The sequence below is a fragment of the Arvicola amphibius genome, chromosome X (genome assembly GCF_903992535.2).
Source record: "Arvicola amphibius chromosome X, mArvAmp1.2, whole genome shotgun sequence".
Classification (NCBI taxonomy): domain Eukaryota; kingdom Metazoa; phylum Chordata; class Mammalia; order Rodentia; family Cricetidae; genus Arvicola; species Arvicola amphibius.
This window is the reverse complement of record NC_052065.1, coordinates 12,581,911-12,603,912: the sequence shown is the minus strand read 5'-3', so window position 1 is coordinate 12,603,912 and position 22,002 is coordinate 12,581,911. Positions and strand designations below refer to the sequence as shown.

The following is a 22,002-nucleotide window of genomic DNA, read 5'->3' as shown; positions in this document are numbered from 1 at the left end:
CCTTCTCTGAGGAGTGGATGGGCGTGAGGTTGAGGTAGGTGGAAGGAATGGGAGGGGAGGGAGGGAGACCTGGGATTGGTATGTAAAACTGGTTTGTTTACTTTTGAAAAAAAAGAAAAGAAAAATAAGAAAAAAGAGAAAAATGTATAATCATTTTCTTCAAATGCATTTGTGGCTATCATTTTTTTACATACCCTGTGTATTCATGCAGCAACATGTCAGGTGTGTGTTAAGCATTGTTTACTAGTAGAAGGGCCACATAAAAATAAGAGCACAGAGTATCAAATCTGCTTCCATCACTGTATGTGTTACTTTTTTTTATTTCTGTAAGAAAATACCCGACAAAAGGAAGGAAGGAAGGAAGGAAGGAAAGAAGGAAGGAAGGAAGGAAGGAAGGAAGGAAGGAAGGAAGGGTAGTAAGGAGCTGTGGGCTGCATTCCTGCTACCCGGCTCTTGGCTGCCCGGCTAGCTCAGTCGGTAGAGCATGAGACTCTTAATCTCAGGGTCGTGGGTTCGAGCTCCACATTGGGCACCATTCTGTAGTAAGGAGCTGCGGGCTGCATTCCTGCCACCCGGCTCTCGGCCGCCTGGCTAGCTTAAAACCCGAAATAACAACACACAAACTGTATTCATTTAAACACTGCCTGGCCCATTAGTTTCAGCCTCTTATTAGCTAATTCTCACATCTTTCTTTAACCCATTTCTAATAATCTGTATAGCACCACAAAGTGGTGTCTTACCAGGAAGGATTCAGCATGTCTGACCTGGTGGCTGGCTTCATGGCGACTGTCTCCCTGAGGAGAGGCACGGCGGTCTGACTAACTTCCCAGCATTCTGTTCTGTCTACTCCATCCACCTAAGGGCCGACCTATCAAATGAGCCAGGCAGTTTCTTTATTAACCAATGAAATCAACTCAAACAGAAGACCCTCCCACATCAAGGAAGGAAGGAAGGAAGGAAGGAAGGAAGGAAGGAAGGAAGGAAGGAAGGAAGGGAGGGAGGGAGGAAGGAAGGAAGGAAGGAAGGAAGGAAGGAAGGAAGGAAGGAAGGAAAGGTTTCTTTTGGCCAGCAGATCCAGAGAGCAGTCCATAGTGGTGGAGAGACCATGCAAACTGAAGCTGGAAAGCAGCTGGTCACATAGTATCTATAATCAAGAAGAAGAGCTTGATGAATGTTGGTGCTCAGATAACTTTTTAAAAGAACCTACATGATGTCCACAATTAGGGTGGTTCATCCCTTTTCAGTTATCCCAACCTAGAATTTTCTTTATAAATATGCTCAGAAACAAGGCTCCTAAATTATTCTAGATGCTGACAAGTTGAAAATCAATATAAACCATCACAAGCCTTTATGCCCATTGCTTTTTCCTTAATGTCTCAAAGATGAGGCTAGTTATATATGACCTTATGGGAAAATCTATGCAATGAGGTAACTAGATGAGCATGCTTCTTCATACTGCAATATATTCTCCTGTTTTCATAAAATGTAACCCCCATTTGAGTAATAAGAGAATACACACCTCTTCTTCACCTCTCTTGTAAGTCCCTTTGTGGTCTTCCCACTTCCCCCTGAGTAGTCATGTTGGCAGCTTCCCAGATCCCCTCAGGGGCCACCCGAGAGCACAGAAATCCCATTAAACCTGGACCTCCTTTAGTTCGGCTTGTTGTGATTTGGCTTGATTGGGATTTTTGCATTGGTGGAGAGCTCGCATTAGGAAATAATTCTAATATCTGGAGGTCCCAACAAGATAGGGTGGCCTTACCACACGTTGAAAGCACCATAGTCCACAATCTGAGCTGTCCATGCCAGGCTAAACCCTGCTCCCAGACTACAGCGGCTGTGTCTTGGTGAGTCCCTTTTTCTTGTCTATGCTATAGGGTATTGGGGGACCCATTCATATTTACTTTTGTCGATTATCGGACTCTTGTGGAAGATGCGGCCCGCGCCAAGAGTGTCAGCAGCTAGGCCAGGCCTACCTGAGGTGAATTTTGTTTGTTTTAGGGATGCCTAGCATTCAGTTTTCACGACCCCATTTAGGCCTAAGAGCTACTTTGGCAGACGCGCTGTAATAGTCTTAGGCCATGCAGTTGGGCATAGACTTTAAAATGGGCACTTGCAGTTCAAAGCCAGATCCACTGTTGCCTCTTAAAGCTTACCATCCTCTGGAACCTAGAAAATTTTTGTCACCATAGGGACAAATGGGCAGAACTTACATATGTCCATGTTTTGGGGGCTCTGTGCTCTTGCCCTTCCCTTAGTAACCAGTGTCTCGCAGCACCAGTATTGGTAGCTAGGGCTGCAATGCCTCCAAATTCCCAGGCATCTGGGAATTGGGACCCAGACAATTCCAACTGGACCATGCAGCCATAGGCACTGGCCCCTCACCCACTCCTTCAAACCCACACTACCCACCCCCTCCTGTGTAGCAACATTCTCCACATCCCTCTCCTTCCCTATCCTTGCCTACCCCCTCCTTTCTAATCTGGAAGTTCAAGATCAACTTCACCTTACCCACCTTCCCCTCCCCCTTCTACCTCATCTCCCCACCCTTTGTACCCCCTCTGTACACTGGGCTAGCCCCTTCCCACCCTCCCCAGTCTCCTCCCATACCAGATCCCACCATAGCTCCGCCCTTCTCTGTCTTCTCCAGGAGGTGGCGGGAGTCAATGGCATTATGAAAATTCATGTTCCCTTTTCTCTTCCAGATCTCTCTCAGATAGAAAAGTGGCTAGGTTCCTTTTCTACTAATCCTTCTGCTTATACTAAAGAGTTTCATTACAGAGGTGAAATATCATGGTCCGTTGCCTCATTCAGGGTATGGGAATGGCCTCAGAAAAAAAAATAGTTAATTTTAAAATCCAACCATTCAAGTTTAGGCCTTAGCAGCTGCTCTAAGGCTACAGGAAGGGGGACAAGGGAAGCCAACCACAAGGCTCTACCTTGATGGAGCCCAGCCTAAGTCACCCTCACAGGCAAGCTGTTACAAGTGTGGCCAAAATGGCCACATGGCACGATATTGCAGTAAACTTCTAAGAGGCCATTCCCTATCTGCCAGCAACTTGGACACTGGAAATCACAGTGCCCCATGCAGGCTTGTCCTCTATGCCACACCACGGAGGTCTGGCCTCACCAACATGGTCAAGTGAAACTGTACCAGCCTTTGAACTTCTCAGCCTTGCAGAGGATTGGCACTGCCCATACTTGGTATATCCTGGAATCCTATCCAACCCTAGGGTAAAGCTGCAGGTGGTGAGTAAGTCCATTACTTTTATTTTGGACACAGGAGCTACCTATTGTGTTCTAACATCTCACTTGGGCCTTACGTTCCCCTCACCAATTTCAGTTATGGGGATAGAGGGGACCTGTTCCTCCCCAATTAAAACTTTGCCACTCTCCTACATTCTTGCAGGACAAGTTTTCTCTCATTCTTTCTTAGTGATACCTGCTTTCCCAGTACCTTTACTGGGTCGAGATATTCTTAGCTAACTTCTAGGTCTCTTGAACTTCAATGGACAGGGCCTCACATGACATCTGCCTTCTCACCTCCCCTAAGGAACAGATGCCTGGCATCTCCAGGATGACAGTATACAGGATGCCTTTCCAGCCACACCTCTTGCTGAGTGTGAACCCACCAACAGCTCTCCCCTTCCCCACGTCATCTCATGCCTGCAGGAAGTAGCCAGAATTGAGTCTTTCTAAAGAGAGCCTAAATGTTAGTCACAGTATCACCTCAGGTTCCTGTCACCCCTTATACAAACAGTCTTAAACATAAGTCCCAGTCTTTGGCCTCCATCCTTGGAGGCCCCACCCCTGTGCCCACCAAACCTGACCCCTCCCTGGAGGAGTGTCAGGGAGGCTGGCCAAGCCTTGGCCCCTCCCCCTGAGGAGGGACAAGGCAGCCTGCCAAAACCTTGATCCCTACCCTGGAGGAGGGACAAGGCAGCCTGCCAAACCTTGACCACACCCCTAGTCTTCCTGGTCTTCCCTCTTTTCCCCCAGGTGGTCACGTTGGCAGCTTCCTGGTTCCCCTCAGGGGCCACCTGAGAACCGAGAAATACCATTAAACCTGGACCTCCTTTAATTCAGCTGCTTGTGATTTGGCTTGATTGGGATTTTTCCATTGGCAGAGAGCTCGCGTTAGGAAGTATTTCTAACATCTCTCTCTTCATCCACTTTGTATCTCTCATCTTTCTGATCTAACCAATATCCTTCTTCTCCCACAGCTAGTTATCCACCATCTACAAAAGGTGCATTTCAAACTTGCTTTGATTTCATAGTTTGAGAATTAGCCATCATTCCCCTTGCTTGACTGTCAGTTCATAAAAAAAAAAATAATGCTGTATAGGCTGATAACTTTCCAGAAAGGTAATCGAGTCAAAGATGATACTATGCACACTTGCTAACACATACACGGACACAATACACACAATGTACTTCTGCATATGTATCTGCTCATGTATGCTTGTATATATATGCCTACTGCTCAGATATTATAAATACTGATAAGGTCAACCCACCTTGTACATGTGTTAGCTGTGGGGCAAAATAAGATAGCCTAATATTTAGTACAGGGTTTGATTATCTACCAAATGCTTTGCTAAGTATTAATGATTAATTTTATTCTTTTGTTTTGGGTTTATGATCAAATTAGTCACCTCAGAGGTAAATTCCATATTCTTCATATGGTGAATTTTTAAAGTTTGTTTTCTTTCAGAAAACTGTACCTGGGAAGGTTTTTGCTAACAATTTGTACTGTATACAAAATGCTATATAGTATATTGATACATTATATAAACTCTAAATTTATTTATTTTTAAGATTTTGTTTTTATTTTATGTGTATGGGTGTTTTGCTTGTATGTATACAGATGACATCAGATTCCCTGAAACTAGAGTTACAGTATCAAAACCCAGGTCCTTTGCAAGAGCAGAAATTATTATTTTTAATTGCTGAGTCATCTCTCCAGTCCCTAAATTCTAAATTTAAAAGACAACAATCACTTGGCTCTTCTATCTGATATATATTGTTTTCTGCTGTTGTTGTTTTGTTTTTAAGACACACTCTCACTGTATAGCCCTGACTAGCCTGGAAATATGTAGATCAGGCTGTCCTTGAACTCAGGTATCTGCTTTCCTTTGCCTCCCAAGTACTGGGTTTAAAAGTGTGTGCCACCATGCTTGGCTCAATACATATATTATTTTCCTTTGCTTTGCTTTGCTTTTGGTTTTTAGATTTTTAAGACATGGTTTCTTCGTATAGCCCTGGCTGTCCTGGAACTCACTCTGTAGACCAGATTGGCCTCAAATTCGGAGATCTGCCTGCTTCTGCCTCCAGAGTGCTAGGATTAAAAGCATGCACCACGACCGCCCAGTTCTCAAAATATATTCTTAAGCATGGTTTGTTCAGTCTTGCTTTTAGTTCTGCTAGATAGACAGAGATTATTATCTCTGCAAACTTTTTTTCTTAAATACATTTTTTTTTTCATTTTCTGTAACCTTCCACCTACCATAAAACCAACCGCTTCCTGCTGAAGACTTATCTAAGAAAAGTCCCTTTTTTTTGATCCAAGGTCCCAGATGTCTCTAGTTCTCCTGGTTCCTGTGACAAAAACTAAGGGGGAGGGGAGAGGAGGAGGAAGAGGAGTGGAAGGAGGAAGAGGAGGAGGAGGAAGAAATAAAAGTGTGAAGTAGGGCCAAATGTTGGTTTGCAAAAACACATTGAAGATTCCTTACTCTTAAGAATGAGAAATGAAATTTTAAGCAAGAAACATTTACTTAAAAAATGAGAAATGACTGTCTTATTCTTCTTTTGCTTTCCCACTTCCTAATATTTTTCTCTGATTCTGGATATAAGTAGTCTTCTTCACTGTCATATGTGTGCTTATGTTCTTCCAGATGTAGCCTTATCTCTTAGCTTCATCTAAAATGCAATGTTGTGGGGCATCATGTCAAGGTTTGCATGCACAAAAATATGAAGCAATTTCGCCCAAGAAGGTGATAAGAACACTTTGCATCCTTTGAGGTGGTGCTGGCATTCATGCTTGTGCCAAGTTTAATCTCAATGAAGCTTATTTGGGACTTTAGAATTGTGCTTAGCAGATTGAGGTTTTCCACATTGAGGGAGCTGCTTACCCGCACCTCCCTCTAGATGAACACTTCATGGTGGGGGCAAGGCAGGTAAAGAGTCAGTATTCTTTGAAAGCTCTTCTTGATCACGAAAATAGGAGCTCTAGTCTGGGTGCAGAGCTGACATTCCAATGAGTCCAGGTCAATCAATCTCCTGTCCGAGAAACCACCCCTAGAATCTGTGTTCACCTAAAACTATGCCAACGCGATAGAATAATTAATTATTTGGAGTAGAAGCCTGACTCAAAAGATATGTTCTCCCTATTGAATTTTCTTGCTCCAAGACAAGACAAAAAGGAGGTCTGACTTCTTAATCGGTTTGAAGAGAAAATAAGAGGAAGGACTTGTAAGAAATTAAATATGAGTCCTTTCTATCAAATACTACAAAACTTGTCTTTAGGACAATGCATTTATCTTCCTCACCTTGTATGACTCTAATGCAAATTTTTAATCCCACCCCGCCCCCACTGTGCCAGTAAAACTTTTGTTTACGCAAAGGCAGCTTGCTGCATTCCAGGATTCCTAGATTCCTGGAGCAGTGACCCCTTTCCCCTCCCTCCTACATTTTCTGTGCATCAATTCTCCCCAGACTTTCCTATCCAATAGGACTGTGAGGTCAGACGCCAATGAGGAAAAGCCAGATCTCACCCCCCCCTCCCCCGAGTTAAAGTAAAACCAAGTGTTCCTGCTCACAGCCCACAAATCACAATCCCAGAGAACCTAGACGACAAAGAGGACCCTAAGAGAGACAATGGATCTAATCTACATGGGTAGTAGAAAAAGACAAGATCTCCTGAGTAAATTGGGAGCATGGGGATCTTGGGAGAGGGTTGAAGGGGAGGGGAGAGGCAGGGAAGGGAGCAGAGAAAAATGCAGAACACAATAAAAATCAATTTTAAAAGAAGAGTGAAGTTTTGCCTTGACCAGAAAAAAAAAGTTAGTATTCTTTAAATTTGAAAGACCACTTGGAAATATCATCTTGCGAATCTCCAGTCTGTCCACTCAATTGAGAGGACCCACTCAGTCATGCGTGGAAGAGGAGAAATGCAAGCCTTTCATGCAGAGCGAAGGCTCCAGATCCTGGCGCTTATTTAGGGCAGCAGCAGCAGAGACAAGGCACTCTCCTTCTGGGAAGGCTGCCCCAGGAGAGTTGAAGCCAGGGGATTGTAGAGGAAACATTGAGAGGACCATTTCCCTATTGTCACCCACCGAACAAGACACTCCACCTCTTATGAGAAGCATAATAAGTGGGGGGGGGGACAATCAGGGAGAAGTACCCATCCCTCCTCATGGGCATTGGTGTAGAAATAAAGAGAAAACTCCCTCTGAATCACCTTTCCAATTCAAAAATACATTTACAACCAAGTTGCTGTGGTGGGATAAGACATTTTTGTGCATTCCATGATATCTAGCAGTATCCCTCCCTCCCCAAATTTTGACAACCTATACAATATCAAACGTCACCTTGGGAATACACCAAAACTTCTGACATCTGCCAACAACTGGATAGGCCCAGGGTAGAGAAGAAGAGGAGGGAATGAGAAAGGCTGAGCTCTGAATTGTTCTCATCTTCCATGCTTTGTGGATGAGCCTAGAAAGGAGGCTAAAGAGAAGGAATTGGAGGCTGGAGGAATCCCAGGAGAACGGAAGCTAAGAGAGTAAGGGATACACACAGGCAGACGCTGACAGTGAAGATGTGGGCTGTAGCATGCTCATTTTATCTAGAGGAATGGAAGCTACTGCTGACCCAAAATAAGGTCTCTTCACAGAAAGGGGAAATTAAAGTCCAGCTGGAGAATGAATAGGAGGCGTGGAAACTGAGACTGGATGTTAGTGGGTTCCTTGGGATTTAATATAGTCCTCGGAGAACAGCATTAGAATTTAGAAACAGATTCCCAAACCTAAAGTCACAGTCTGCCTCAAGTTTCACACGAGCCTGAAGTTCCTAGGTGATTCCGAAACACATTAAATGTTGGAAAACTCAACTAATGGGCAATTTTGAAAATCTGTTTAGTTTGGAGAGGGGGGAAGAAGCTGCCCTTATCCAATGGGTTTGCTATGTGTGAGTGCCTTAAATGTACTACTCTCCGCAGATTTAAAAGGCTCACATACGGCTGAACATGTTGGCTCTGTAAAAAGGAAAATGTGTGATTTACAAACTCAGACATCAGAACTCGGATTGCATTTCTATTTTTGAGATGCTGGCTAGATGTATTTTTTATAATTTTATTAAAGTCTCAAAGATACTCATTAGTTGATACTTTTATTCCAACAATAAATGTCTACAAAAAATGCAAACACATTTGAAATTATGACCACCACAGTGGCGTCTCCTCCTGGTGAGTGTAAAGTCAATAAGCACAAGCAGAAGATAAAAGAATGGAGAAAGGGGAAGAGAGGGAAAGAGAGTACTGGCATCATTCCCTGATAATGGAAGCACCAGGATTTTATTCAAGGAGCATATAATATTCATATAAGAAAGCACACGGGGGCAGCACATTCCTGGGCATGCTCAGTTTAAGATGTGCATTGCTAAGCATGCTCAATTTAAGGTCATGGTTGAAGAAGGAATGACGGTAGGTGTATTACTGGGTTGCTTGGCTTAAGATATGAAGAAATACATAGAAGAGAAAGTGGGAAGTACACTTCAAAGCACTGGCACAGGAAACCACTATCTAAATATAATTCCAGCAGCACACACACTGAGAGAAACAATTAATAAACGGGGCCTCCTGAAACTGAAAAGCATCTGTAAAGCAAAGGACACTGTCAACAAGACTAAATGACAGCCTACAGAATGGGAAAAGATCTTCACCAACCCCACATCAGACAGAGGTCTGATCTCCAAAATATACAAAGAACTCAAAAAATTGGTTATCAAAAGGACAAATAATCCAATAAAAATGGGGTACAGACCTAAAAAGAGAACTCTCAACAGAGGAATCTAAAATGACTGAAAGACACTTAAGGAAATGTTCAACATTCTTAGTCATGAGAGAAATGAAAATCAAAACAACTCTGAGATTCCATCTTACACCTGTAAGAACGGCCAAGATCAAAAACACTGATAACAACTTATGCTGGAGAGGATGTGGGGTAAAAGGAACACTTCTACATTGCTGGTGAGAATGCAAGCTGGTACAACCCCTTTGGATGTCAGTGTGGCGATTTCTTAGAAAATTAGGAAACAACCTTCCTCAAGACATAGCAATACCACTTTTGGGTATATATCCAAAGGACGCTCAATTGTGCCACAAGGACATGTGCTCAACTATGTTCATAGCAGCTTTGTTTGTCATAGCCAGAACCTGAAAGCAATCTAAATGCTCCTCTACCAAAGAATGGATAAGGAAAATCTGGTACATTTACACAATGGAGTACTACACAGCAGAAAAAAATGACATCTTAAAATTTGCAGGCAAATGGATGGATCTAGAAAACATCATACTGAGTGACATAACCCAGACCCAGAAAGACAAATATCATAAGTACTCACTCATAAGTGGCTTTTAGACATAAAGCAAAGAAAAACAGCCTACAATTCACAATCCCAGAGAACTTAGAAAACAATGACCCTAAGAGAGAGACATACATGGATCTAATCTACATGGAAAGTAGAAAAAGACAAGATCTCCTGGGTAAATTGGGAGCATGGGGACCTTGAGGAAGGGTAGAAGTGGGGTGAGAGGAAGGGAGGGGAGCGGAGAAAAATGTAGAGCTCAATAAAAATTTTTTTTTAAAAAGTTGTAAAAAATACGGAGAAATAAAACCATAGAGTACCCATTCAAAAGTTAAAAGATGGAAGACAGGAACACTTTGGGGCATGATTAGTTGCATTATAAAGACGGTAGACAGAAATACCACTGAGCATGTTCACCATCCTTCCTCCTGCCAAAAACAAAAAAAAAAGATTTTAGGAGAAAACAAATGGACACACACACCCTGAAAGTACAATAATATATGAGTTTGCCCCTATAAGGATTCCTCCCTTACCTAGCCACTAACAACTGTTTGGCATTCATGAAAGTAGAATACTGAGCCTGACATAGTGCCACAAAGCCTTGCAATTCTAGTAGTTGGCAAACAAAGGCTAGAGGCTCACAAGTTCCATACCAAGCAAAATCCTGTTTCATAGAGGGAAGGGGAGAAGAGTAGGCGGGTGGTCATTATAGCATATTGTGCATTCTAAATGTGTATTTTATTTTAAGTGTATGGGTGTTTGGCTTGTATGTATGTATGTGCACCATCGCCCCAGTTTCTGGTACAGCCAGCCTGAATTCATTATTTCATCTACTGTTCCATACAACAGTGGGAATGCAGCTAACCCGTGTTGATCTCCATTTGTGCTTTTCAATCTTTTTTAAACCCAGGTAAGCACACAAGTGGCAGAGAACTTTGTCCCACCAATAACAAAAGTTACAGCCACAGGGAGTTTTAGGATGTAGATAAAGCTGTAACATTCAAGCAAGGGGTATTTCTTTGTTGTGAGAATCCCAGTAAACCTAAGACATAATTCTCCCATTTTTTTCTTTTGGCAGTAATTAATTTTTCTTTTTTTTTTTTTATTTTCAAGAGAGCCTTTCTCTGTATAGCCCTGACTGTCCTGGAACGTACTCTATAGACCAGGCTAGCCTGGAACTCACAGAGATCCACCTGCCTCTGTCTCCCGGAATGCTGGGATTAAAGGTGTGCGCCACCACCCGGTTTACAGTAATTCTTAAATTTGTCTGCACCTTAAAATTACCCAGACAGCTAAAAAAAGAAACAAAGCACGTCTGCATCCCCTGCACTATGCGAGCTCTCATTTAGTTGGTTCAAACGACTTTCTGCTTTGTATTTCAAAGTGTGAGGTGGACTCCTATCAGCAAGCAAAGAGGAGAAAGAAGAACCAGTTTCCGATCCATCAGTCTTTTTGCAGAAGGTTTCAAACGTAAACAGTCATCAGAATCACCCGGGAGGCCTGAGGACGGCACTCAATGGAAAAGCTCAAGGCCCTGGTTTTGACCCTCCACGCTAGAATAAAAACATCACCTGTTACAATTCAGATTTCTGGTTGCGGTGGAAGGAATCTAGAGATGGAACCCAGGTGTTGGCACCTCTAATGAACTGGGGCTAGACCAATGGTTCTCAACCCGTGGGCGGCGACCCATGGAGGACTGAATGACCTTTCACAGGGGTCACCTAAAACCATCGGAAAACGCACATTTATTTATATTATGATTTGTAGCAGTAGCAAAATTACAGTTATGAAGTAGCAATGAAAACAATTTTATGGTTGGGGGTCACCACAGCGTGAGGAACTGGACTAAAGGGTCACAGCACTAGGAAGGTTGAGAGCCGCTGGCCAGAGGATGCTTTTAGTACCACAGTTTACTTTGTCTAGTGGTTCTCAGAGTTCCCTGGTGGAGAAATCCTCCCTGGGCACATTCCTAGGTCCTGCTGTCGTGTCCATGGACTAATATCTCTGAATGTGACTTTTATTGTCTATATTTTAAATAATATTTTTAAGAAAAAAAAAAAGCTCTACCCAGATGATCTTGATCCAAGCGACCAGAGAAGACACAGAAGACCAGAGAAGCCGCAGCTGGTTAAGATGTCCCAAATATTGGGTGGGGAGCGCCATCTCGTGGCAGAATGATTATTAGTGCTTTCTCAGTTGGCAGGGTTTTCCAGTCATTTCTGACCAGGGTACATTGCAGCACTTCTGGAATTATAAACGTGAAAAGAATTATTAACTTGAAAAGAACTAGACTGAAAGAGGCAAGAAAAACATGTCGAAAGAAGGGGAATGGGGGTCCTAGAACGTGTGAGGCCTTAAACAAAGGAAAAGCTTGAAGAGAATAAAAACTGAGAGAAACGTCCCCTTCACAAATAGCTGTCTTCATACCATGTCCACACCATGGCCGGGGTCTCTAACCTGCTCTTGCACTTTCCAGACTCTCTCGGTGTGTTTGAAATCATTCACCGGCCCCAGGATCTTCCCATGCCTCTTCAGCTTCTGGTCCAGCCAGGCAGACTTTCCCAGAGTACACAAACACTTCCTCAAATATCCCCCACCCCCACCCTACAGCAAAATGTCTTCTGTCACCATCTTCCCCAGCGTCTGACAGAAACCAGAGGTTTCCACCCTCTCCAACCCCTCCCCACTTCCGTCCCACCCTCCTGGCTGGCTTCCTTCCCAACCCTTGAGAAGAGGCAGCCTTTCCCGCGTTCATACCACACGGGTCATTCTGATCTCCTCACTTGGAAACGGACTCTCTGCCTTTCCTTCATCTGTTGGGGAATCAGTCTTTTCCTCAGTGTTGCCTTCCCCTCTTCGGAGGAACATCCTTGTTTCCCAATTAGCTTCCTTCTAATGTGGTGTGCAATTTCAAAATGGAGATGACACACTGACGTTGGTCAAGAAGCGAAAAAATGCTACACCCATATCAGTGTATCATTCTTAATTATTTTTTAAAATCAGATTATTATCCCAGCACTCAAGAGGTTAAGGCAGGAGGATTATGAGTCTGAAGCCAGCCTAGGCTCTAGACAGAGATCTTGTTTCAAAACAAAACAACCCTCCCAAAAAAAAAAACTCCCAACTAAATTAATTAAATTTAAAAATAAAAAACAAATCTTTATCCAAAACAGAACTGTTAAACATACAAAAATGTTAGAAAATAGCGCATTTTAAAACACTTCTTTATTTTTGCTGTGTGTGGAGAGGCAGACAGTTCTCTTCTTTTGTAGTGTGCATTCTGAGGATCTAACTCAAGCTGTTAGGCTTGGTGGCAAGTGCCTTTACCTACTAAGCCACATCTCTGACCCCTGTGATCCATTTTCCCATAAGAATTTTGTATGCAGTTATATGACAATATACACATAGGAAAAACCCTGAAGAACAAACATCCATTCTTGTGTTTTAATGCTTGGCACCACATGGGAATGATATTATAACATATGTATAATAATATAATTATATGTATATGATTATATTATTATTATATTAGATAGCAATATAATCATACATATAATATAAATTCCACCAATGCCATCCTCTGTATCTCCATTTCATTTTCCTAACTGACGATTGTGTAAGACTGACTTGGATACATGCAATATTCTTTGGTCTCAAAAGTTTTATAGTCTTGCTGGACATGGTGGTACACATATGCCTATGATCCCAGCACTCAGGAAGCTGAGGAATGAGGGTTGAAAATTTAAGGCTAGTCAGGACTATAGAGTGAATTTGAAGCCAGCCTGGCCTGCAAAGAGCCCTTATCTCAAAATAAAATAAAGTAGATGTGTGTGTTTGTGCAAACATGTGCGTGCGCGCGCGCACACACACACACACACACACACACACACACCCCTGTAACTGTGCATATTTGTGTGTATGTAAGTGGATGCTAGAAGTCAGCCTCAGACTTTGTTTCTCAGAGCCAACCACTATGTAATTGGAGACAGGGTCTCTCATTGGCCTGGAGCTCGCTGATTAAGTTAGGATGGTTGGCCAGCGAGTCCCAGGGATCCAGGATATTACAGGTTCATACTACCATGCCCAGTTATTTAAATGGGCTCCAGGGGTCAATCTCAGGTCTTTGTGGTTACACTTACTTTTTTGAGCCATCATCTCCCCAGCTCTCCAAGATGTTTTACGATATGCTCCAGAATATCAGGTGGAACAACAAAAGTGAACTAGAGCAGGCAATGAGAAGTCCAAGAGAGCTTTCAGTTCAAGTCCCAGCTTAGCAGCTAAGCATAGGCAAATTACTGATTCTCATCAAGCCTGCTTGTCTCGTTCTGAAAATGAGATTCTAAGAACAAGAAAAGAAGCATGTGAGCTGTGAAAGGGAAGAGTCACAGGTGGGTGGGTACCTGGCACAGTGGACACCATGAACCTGGGACCAATAGGCACTTGGAGATAGAATTCAAAGAGTCCATATTCACTAGAAAAAGACAGTGACATGGACAGCACTCTGATAGACTGTGTCCTAAATACTCATGGCCCGAGATACTCATGGGATCAAGAATGTGAGTCCTTGTGATTTACAAAGTTAGGGTCAAGTGGAAGCCTCCAGCATAAGAAATAAAGATAAGGCCAAGATTTAGAGGAGCGGAGCTGGAGAGATGGCTCAATGGTTAAGAGCATTGTCTGGTCTTCCAAAGGTCCTGAGTTCAATTCCCAGCAACCACATGGTGGCTGACAACCATCTGTAATGAGTTCTGGTGCCCTCTTCTGGCCTGCAGACATACACACAGATGGAATATTGTATACATAATAAATAAATAAGTATTTTTTAAAAAAGACTTAGAGTAGCATGGAGCATGGGTGGCCACAAGAACTGAGATTCTGGAGTACCATGAGGAATGGTTGGGAAGACATTAGCTCTCCATGGCAAAGAAAGTTGACTACCAGCTCACAAGTCTATTCATTTGGCAGTGTGTGAGTTGCAACAATAGTAATCTGGGCAGCACCTTAGAAGGTACCACATAGTTTGGTGGTGACTAGAAAGAGCTACCACATCTGCTGTCTGATGTGGGATGTCCTATTGTATGTGTTGCTTTGATTGGATAATGAATAAAGCTGTTTCAGTCAATAGTTTAGGTGTATTCTTACATAGCTCTTATATCTTAAATTAACCCTTCTGTTAATCTGTGTAATGTGGCTTACCTGAAAGGTTCCAGTGGCGTCTTTCTCCTTCAGCAGCTACATGGCATCTCCCTGACTCTTCCTACTCCCTCTTTATATCTCTGTTTGGATTTTTTGCCTGACTTCACTCTGCTGAGCCATTGTCTGAAACAGCTTTATTTATTATCCAATAAAAGCAACACATACAGAAGGACATCCCATATCATCTGTCATGTTATGCTCTTGTTTAACCTACAACCATAATTGATTCTACCTTCATACTGTCAAGACTGCTCTCTTGGCTGTCATGGGTGAAATTCTCTTTGTTAATTAAATGACTTCTACAGTTTCTTGTACTCCTTGGCATTATTGCGTTATTATATGATGGTTAAAAGCACAAACTCAGGAGACAGTGTAACCCAACTTTTCTTTAGAAGTTTCTTCCTGTAAGAAATGGAAATAGCCATAGCTATCCATAACAGCTTCTCCTTTTTAATTTCTCTTTTCTTCCCTCTCTATTCTAGAAGCATCTACTGAGCCAGCAGGGCTGCATACTGTAGTAATGAAGAGGCGAGCAGGACCGCTTTTTGTTCCACCAGGGTCCTGCAGGGCTAGCTTTACACCCAAAATAACAACACACAAATTATATTCATTTAAACACTGCCTGGCCCATTATATCTAGCCTCTTCTTGGCTAACTCTCATATCTTGATTAACCCATTTCTATTAATGTGTGTAGCACCACGAGGTGGTGGCTTACTGGTAAGATTCTAACCTGTGTCCATCTTGGAGAGGAGAGCTATGGTGTCTGCCTCATTGCCTTCTTCCCAGCATTCTGTTCTGTCTACTCCGCCCACCTAATTTTCTGCCCTATTAAAAGGACAAGGCAGTTTCTTTATTAACCAATGAAATTAACACATAGACAGAAGACCCACCTACATCAGCATCCAATGGACAGCACTTGCCTTCATGGAGAAATCGAGTGATTTTTACTGTTTGATCAGTGAGTGCTAAGAGTCTGAAAGGAGAAAGTAGAGGATGACTAGACCTTTGAGACTCTAAAACAGGAGGCTTTATTAAGCCAGGAGTAAGGCAGGTCCAAACAAGTTGTAGCACCATGAAGCAGTCACAAAACACAGCCACATCACAGTGCTCAGTCCTGGTTTGTCTTCTTCCCTGGGTTTCTCTGGCTGACTGTTTTGGCAGTTCTGCTCCCATAACTTTGATTTATCAATAAATTTTCAGGGCTGGAACTGTAGCTCAGTTGGTAGAACACTTATCATACATAAAAGTGTTGGGTTTGATCTCCAGCACCACATAAGCCAGGAGTGGAGGTCCATACCTATATCCCTGTACTTGGGAGAAAAAAAAACAAGAGAATCAGAAGGTCAAGAGGACATCCTTAGCCACACAGTGAGTTGGAAGCTATATGGGTCTACCTGAGACACTGAATTTTTAAAAGTTCATTTTGTGGGGTTGAGGATTTATCTCAGTCATAGAGCACCTGCCTAGTAAGGGCCAGGCCCTCATTTTTGGGCTGAATAAATGGTTCTGTGGTAAAGAGCACTTGTTGCTCTTGCAGAGGCCCTAGATTTAGTTTCCAGAATCCACATAGTATTTCAAAGCCATTTACAACTCCAGTTCCAGGGGATCTGACCTCTGAGGGCACCAGGCACACATGTGGTACATACACGTAGTGTAGTCAAAACATTCAAACACATAAAAAATAAGATAAATATATGAAAATAAATGAAAAGTTCCTTTTCATGGAGTTATTTTTACATGTCAGAGCCCATGACAATAGCCATATCTGGGTCAACAAAAGCCAGAGTCTATATTGATGTCCATGATCCATGTTGCCAGCAAGGCCACAGGGATACTCGAGGTGTGGACCACCACCTGTGGCCATTGTGGTATCCATGGGCTATGCCACCACCAGGGCCATGTTGGTCTGGGTAAACTGTGTTGCTACTGTTTGTTTCATATTTGGGGCTGTAATCCCATATATTTTAGAGTATTTCCCCAGTCCTAGTCATTGGGATTTTATTCTGGTTAGGACATTTTCTTCTTCTTTTCTTTTCATTTTTTTTCTTTCTTTCTTTCTTTCTTTCTTTCTTTCTTTCTTTCTTTCTTTCTTTCTTTCTTTTGGGTAGTGGATTTTTCACTAAAAAAAATAAATAAAATAGACTTGCAAAACAAAAGTCTCAACCATCTCCCAGTACTAGCAAGGCTAATCATTAGAAGATGCTGAAAAATAACGAGTTCTTATGACCCAGACCTTCCCATGAGCCAAGCTGCAAGTATCCCTTTCTCCCCATCCCTTCTTTTCTGATTTGTTGTGGCAGGTGTGTCTGTGAGTGTACCCAGAAGAACTTCAACAGTATCATAACCCGAAGGAACAGCCGGCAGGAGTCAGCTGACCAGAAGGGCTTCTTTTCTCTGGTGAAGACTCTTCCGCCCAGTGCTCAGTTTCATATGCACGTGTTCATGAATGTGTTCCTGTCCCTGAAGCCAGCACTTCCCATCTGTAAGCAACCTTCTGCAAACAGTCCTTCATGTTGACCCCCAAATGTATCTTCTGATGGAGAAGGCAAAAGGCAAAAGTCACACATCTTGGTTCCCAGGGAAGTCCTTACTCAACACCTCTTGTCCATGTCATCTAGAGCTTAGCGGCACATCAAAAATCCCATGTGAAATGTTTTGTGCCTTTGGTATGGGAAATTACTGTGAGGAGTCAGGGCCATATAACCAAAAGCAATGCCTCCATGGGGGGGGGGGCAGTGAGAGGAAGAGAAGGCATGGCCTAGAGGCACCTAACATGAGTAGAGTCCCAGGGAAACAGTCTGGCTGATAGGATCAAGTACAGGCAAAAGGTCCCTGAGAACTGCAAGCCACATGGCCTCCTGTTGCTGGAGCCCTGGCACTGGCCTGTGGCCACTGAGCTCCTTGGGCTCCACTTGCCGTTGTTGCCTCTCAACTCTAGAAAGACAGTATCTCCTCCTGCCTTTACTCATTGATAGTGAAGCCTGGTGATTAAAACATAAAAAGCTAGAAAGCGTTTCCAAATGACTTCAGACACAGCAACAAGCTACAGAATAGTCCTGCTTTGGCCACCCACCTGTTTGCTGTGACCCTCAGCCCTTGCTGCCATCCACAGGTCCCCTGACCTGACTTGATCTGAAATTGAATCTTCCAGAAACCTTTTACTCTTTCTCTGCCGTCTGCCCGCGCCATGATATTCTGGGGCTTAAAACAAACCAGAGGAGAAATCTTGGGCCTTCTCTGCTTCCACTCTGTGGTGGTGAGGAAAATTCCAGCGACTACCATTTCTCAGACTCAAATGGGCTGTCAAGTAACCATTTCCTCTTACTGTGAGTCTCACAACGTACCAGGGCTTCTAAGTACACTCTGATCCTCAACTTCTTAATCATTGGCCCTCCCCTTTGTTGAGACACACAACAGCATCTTTCTCTGTTTTATTTCTCTTTGCAGTCCACTTGCTCCTGAGCAGACCCAATTCATCCTGTCTATGGAATGATCCACTATTCCTTTCTGTATAGTTTCCATATAGCTTCTACATTTAGAAACTGCTTCCTCTTCTTTGAATCTACTGAGTTTCCCACCTTACTCACAGAATAACTGCCTGACAATCTATTTGTGGTACTGTAGATGTCATGGTGGAGGGCATACTTGGAGGGAGGGTTGTATTGTCGTGCATAGACACCCTCTAATGCTTCTCTGACTGGCAGATACATTTAGGTTGGGAATACTTCTACATGCCTCCGTTTTCTTTACTGGACCTGGAAGAGCATAAATGATAACCAGAAAAATATCTAGCCCATCACTAGAGAAAGAAACTGGATGGTTGTAATGAGGGCTGGAGATACCGTTCAGTGGGTAAAAGCACTTGCCACGGTAACATGAGAACCTGAGTTGAAACCACCAGAACCTATGTAAAAACATGACACAGTGGCATAAGTATCTTTAATCGCAGACATCTTGCAAGGAGATAAAAGGTGGAGATAGGAAAATCTCCAGAAGCTCATGGGCTAGCTAAAGTCAAAGAAATTCTGTACCAGACAAAGTGGAAAATGCGGACCATATATGAGCTGTGGTGTGAATATTATCTCATTCAGACACACACAAACATGCAAGCACACATATACATTGTACGGACAAAAGTAAAAAATATTAAAGTATCCATCTATAGGGCCATCAAGATGTCCGTGAGTAAAGGTGCTTGCTGCCAGGCCTAACGACAGGAGTTTGAACCCTGGAATCCACACTGTAGAAGGAAACAAACAACCTATAAAAGCTATCCTCTGACTTTGGCATGTAAGCCATGGTGTGTGCATACCCACACACACTAATATGTTAAATGTAAAATCGTAAAGTATTTGTATATGAACGCAGAGAAACTGGGTGATTATGACGAGCCATTTATAAAAGAGCTAGGAAGTAAGGACAGGACACTGGTTGGAAGACATGGAAAACTCATAAACAGCCTGTCGTCAAAACAGTGGCAGAACACTTGATGCCAGCCACCTTTTCATTTAGGGCATTCATGAAGAGAGACTTTGAAACACACCAGAGCAGAGCGTGAGTGGTGAGAGTCCTAATACCTACTTTCCCACTATTAAACCCTTGTCCTTTAGTTTCAGTTCCTCTACTCCGAAGTTTTGAGAACCCCGTTTTAGCTCTTCAACGCTGTGGTTACTTGTGGGATCACAGGTCAGTATTTGGAAGAGTCTGACTTAAGGAAATAAAGAAAATAATGGGAACTGGGAGGAAGACCGACCAGCCTTTTCAGAGAATGAGTTTTTAACTCTAAGACTCAAAAAAACCTTATAGAGGATCGTGGGCATCTCGCCTTCTCTGTTTCTGTGCAGTTATACTAATTGGAAGGCGACAGGCCCCTCCATCACAGTCAAATGCACTGTTGTACGTCCTTACAAAGGTTCTTCTACTTCTCATCCCTATGGTCAAGTACGCCTGTCATTTAGCCAGCCTTCCGCTTACCTAGCTCTGTTCTCTGCTTTGGAACTCCATCACCTCACATAGAAGAGTGCCTTTGGCTACCTTGGTTTTCCAGAGAGCCCATCAGTTCCTAATGAGCACTGAGAAGTTGTATAGATGAATGCTGTGAGCTAAGAGTTGAAGTGAGGGATGAGTCAAGGCTTAAGTGGCTTGGTAGAGAAAAGGAAAAGGTGTGTTTACAAGGTCCCCAATAGCTTTATATCTTGCAGGCCAGGCCAGGGCAGGCAGGGAATGCAGAGAATTCCCAGCAGTTACCAATGCTCACTCTTGGGCTCGACCAGAGGGCAGGGTCAGGTGACCACTCTGTGTGTTAGATGGAAGTTCTTTTTAGGGTCCTACCTGCCCTCATGTTGATTCTCTTTTTCTTTTCATCTTTGGTTGGGAGCAATAACAGAAGACTTTATTCATTTTCCTGGCAGATAAAGCCTGTGTGTGTGTGTGTGTGTGTGTGTGTGTGTGTGTGTGTGTGTGTGTGTATACGTGCCCACGCATAATCATGTTTTATAAGAATCCAATTAATTGTTTTATAATTAATTGGTATTTTGAAACTTTGAACACAGACCACAAGAGGCACATCTTCTGTCTAATCCAAGATGGCCTGCTCAGCCACCTTACTGTTTTTCTGTTGATGCTGCTATTGTTTAGAGTGTTGGTTTTTTGGAAATAGGATCTCAGTGTGAGGGCTTCGCTGACCTGGAACCCACTACAGAGATCAAACTGTTTTCAAATGTGTGCTGATCTCCTGCCTCTACTTTCCAAGTGCTCAGATTACAAGTGTGCACCATCATACTTTGCTGGAACCTCTGAGCAATGTGTCAGGCGAAATTAAGAAAGAGAGAGGTATCCAAATGAAGTCTTCGATTTCTGAGGTTTTACTGGTCCTAAGTCCATGCCTTCCCTGTGGTGATGGACTATATAATTTCTTAGGCTGTGAGCTAAAATAAACATTTACACTCTTTAAAAAGAAAATGTCTGGTCATGTCACAAATGCCTGAGCTGTCTATGTTCCCTATTGTCCTGGGTCCTAGAAAGCTCTCCCCAGCTATGGCCAGATCTTTAATTCCTCAGGGACTGATCCTCAGAGGTCAGTCAATCTAGGAATGGTCACCCAAGTCATTCTGTAATTTTTGCAAGGCTTTCCTTCATAACCAGGCCTTCTGTGGTCCACGTAAATGAATGTTACTCCAGTGTGGTTTTCTTTTATTTGGTGAGAGAGGACACTGTAGGACAAAACATCTCACTCAGACTTACTTTTTTCTCCAGAGGCCAGCAAGCTCTTTCTGTAAAGAGTCAGCTTTACAGGACAGGAGGCAAATTTCTGATATCATGTATGTCCTCATATAGTGAGAGGAAAACAATCTCTCACGATTATTTCTTTCATAAAATTCAAAACTGAATAACAGCTGAAGGCACTAAACTATCTGTTTAGTGATGAAAAAAATAGAATCACTTTCTGAGGGTGATAATATTTTTACAATTAGAAATTGCCCAATGTTTCTGGGCAAAATTTCATTTTTACTTCTGGGTTGGATTTGGCTCCAGCCTTCTTGATTGTGGACTTGTGCATACCTTTCTAGGGGAAATCTGAGGAAGCCCTGGCTCTGGAAGCTACAAGTCTAATTTTATCCAGTCAAATCGGAGAAGGAAAAATTCCCAGCCTCTAGAATGCTCATTGTCTACTCACCGGTTCATTCACTTAATTGAACACTAACTTTATGTTTTGAATGAACTTTTACTGAGCGTACAGTGCAAGCCAGGTGCTACATGAAGTAGAAGGATCCCAGGCATGGTTTAGTGGGCATTCCCCTGGCCACCTATACAGTGTGGCAGCCTTAGAAATGCGTGGAAGAAAGCAGAAGCATTATGTGTTTCAGATATTCCAAAGTCGATACACATTTATAGTAAAGGTGTTCGCTTTTAAAGAATTTACTACATCTTTTTTCCATTAAAATGGTAATTTCTCTATGTTTTATAACTCGTTTCCCCTAATCCTGATCAACAAAGCCCTAAGATAGACATAGACATAAGTAGATATCAATACATAAAAATATGCTGTGTGGGTTATACGAAAATAATCTTATAAATGGCTTTTCCTCTGATTTAAGTTTCGAAATTTTGAAGTGCAGCCAATAAGTGATTTGGTAACAGTTAAGAAATCACAAGTTCCTGTCTTCCCATATGAACTTCTGCAAATCTCATGCTAGGTTCTGCTGATGCTAAAGAGAAC

At 42.7% G+C, this 22,002-nt stretch overlaps 1 non-coding gene across 1 annotated transcript; it reads left to right on the top strand.

Annotated features, from left to right (window-relative positions):
• Positions 1 to 459: 459 nt before the first annotated feature.
• Positions 460 to 532, top strand: Trnak-cuu. Its single transcript has one exon. It is a non-coding gene; the product is annotated as a tRNA-Lys (tRNA).
• Positions 533 to 22,002: the final 21,470 nt, after the last annotated feature.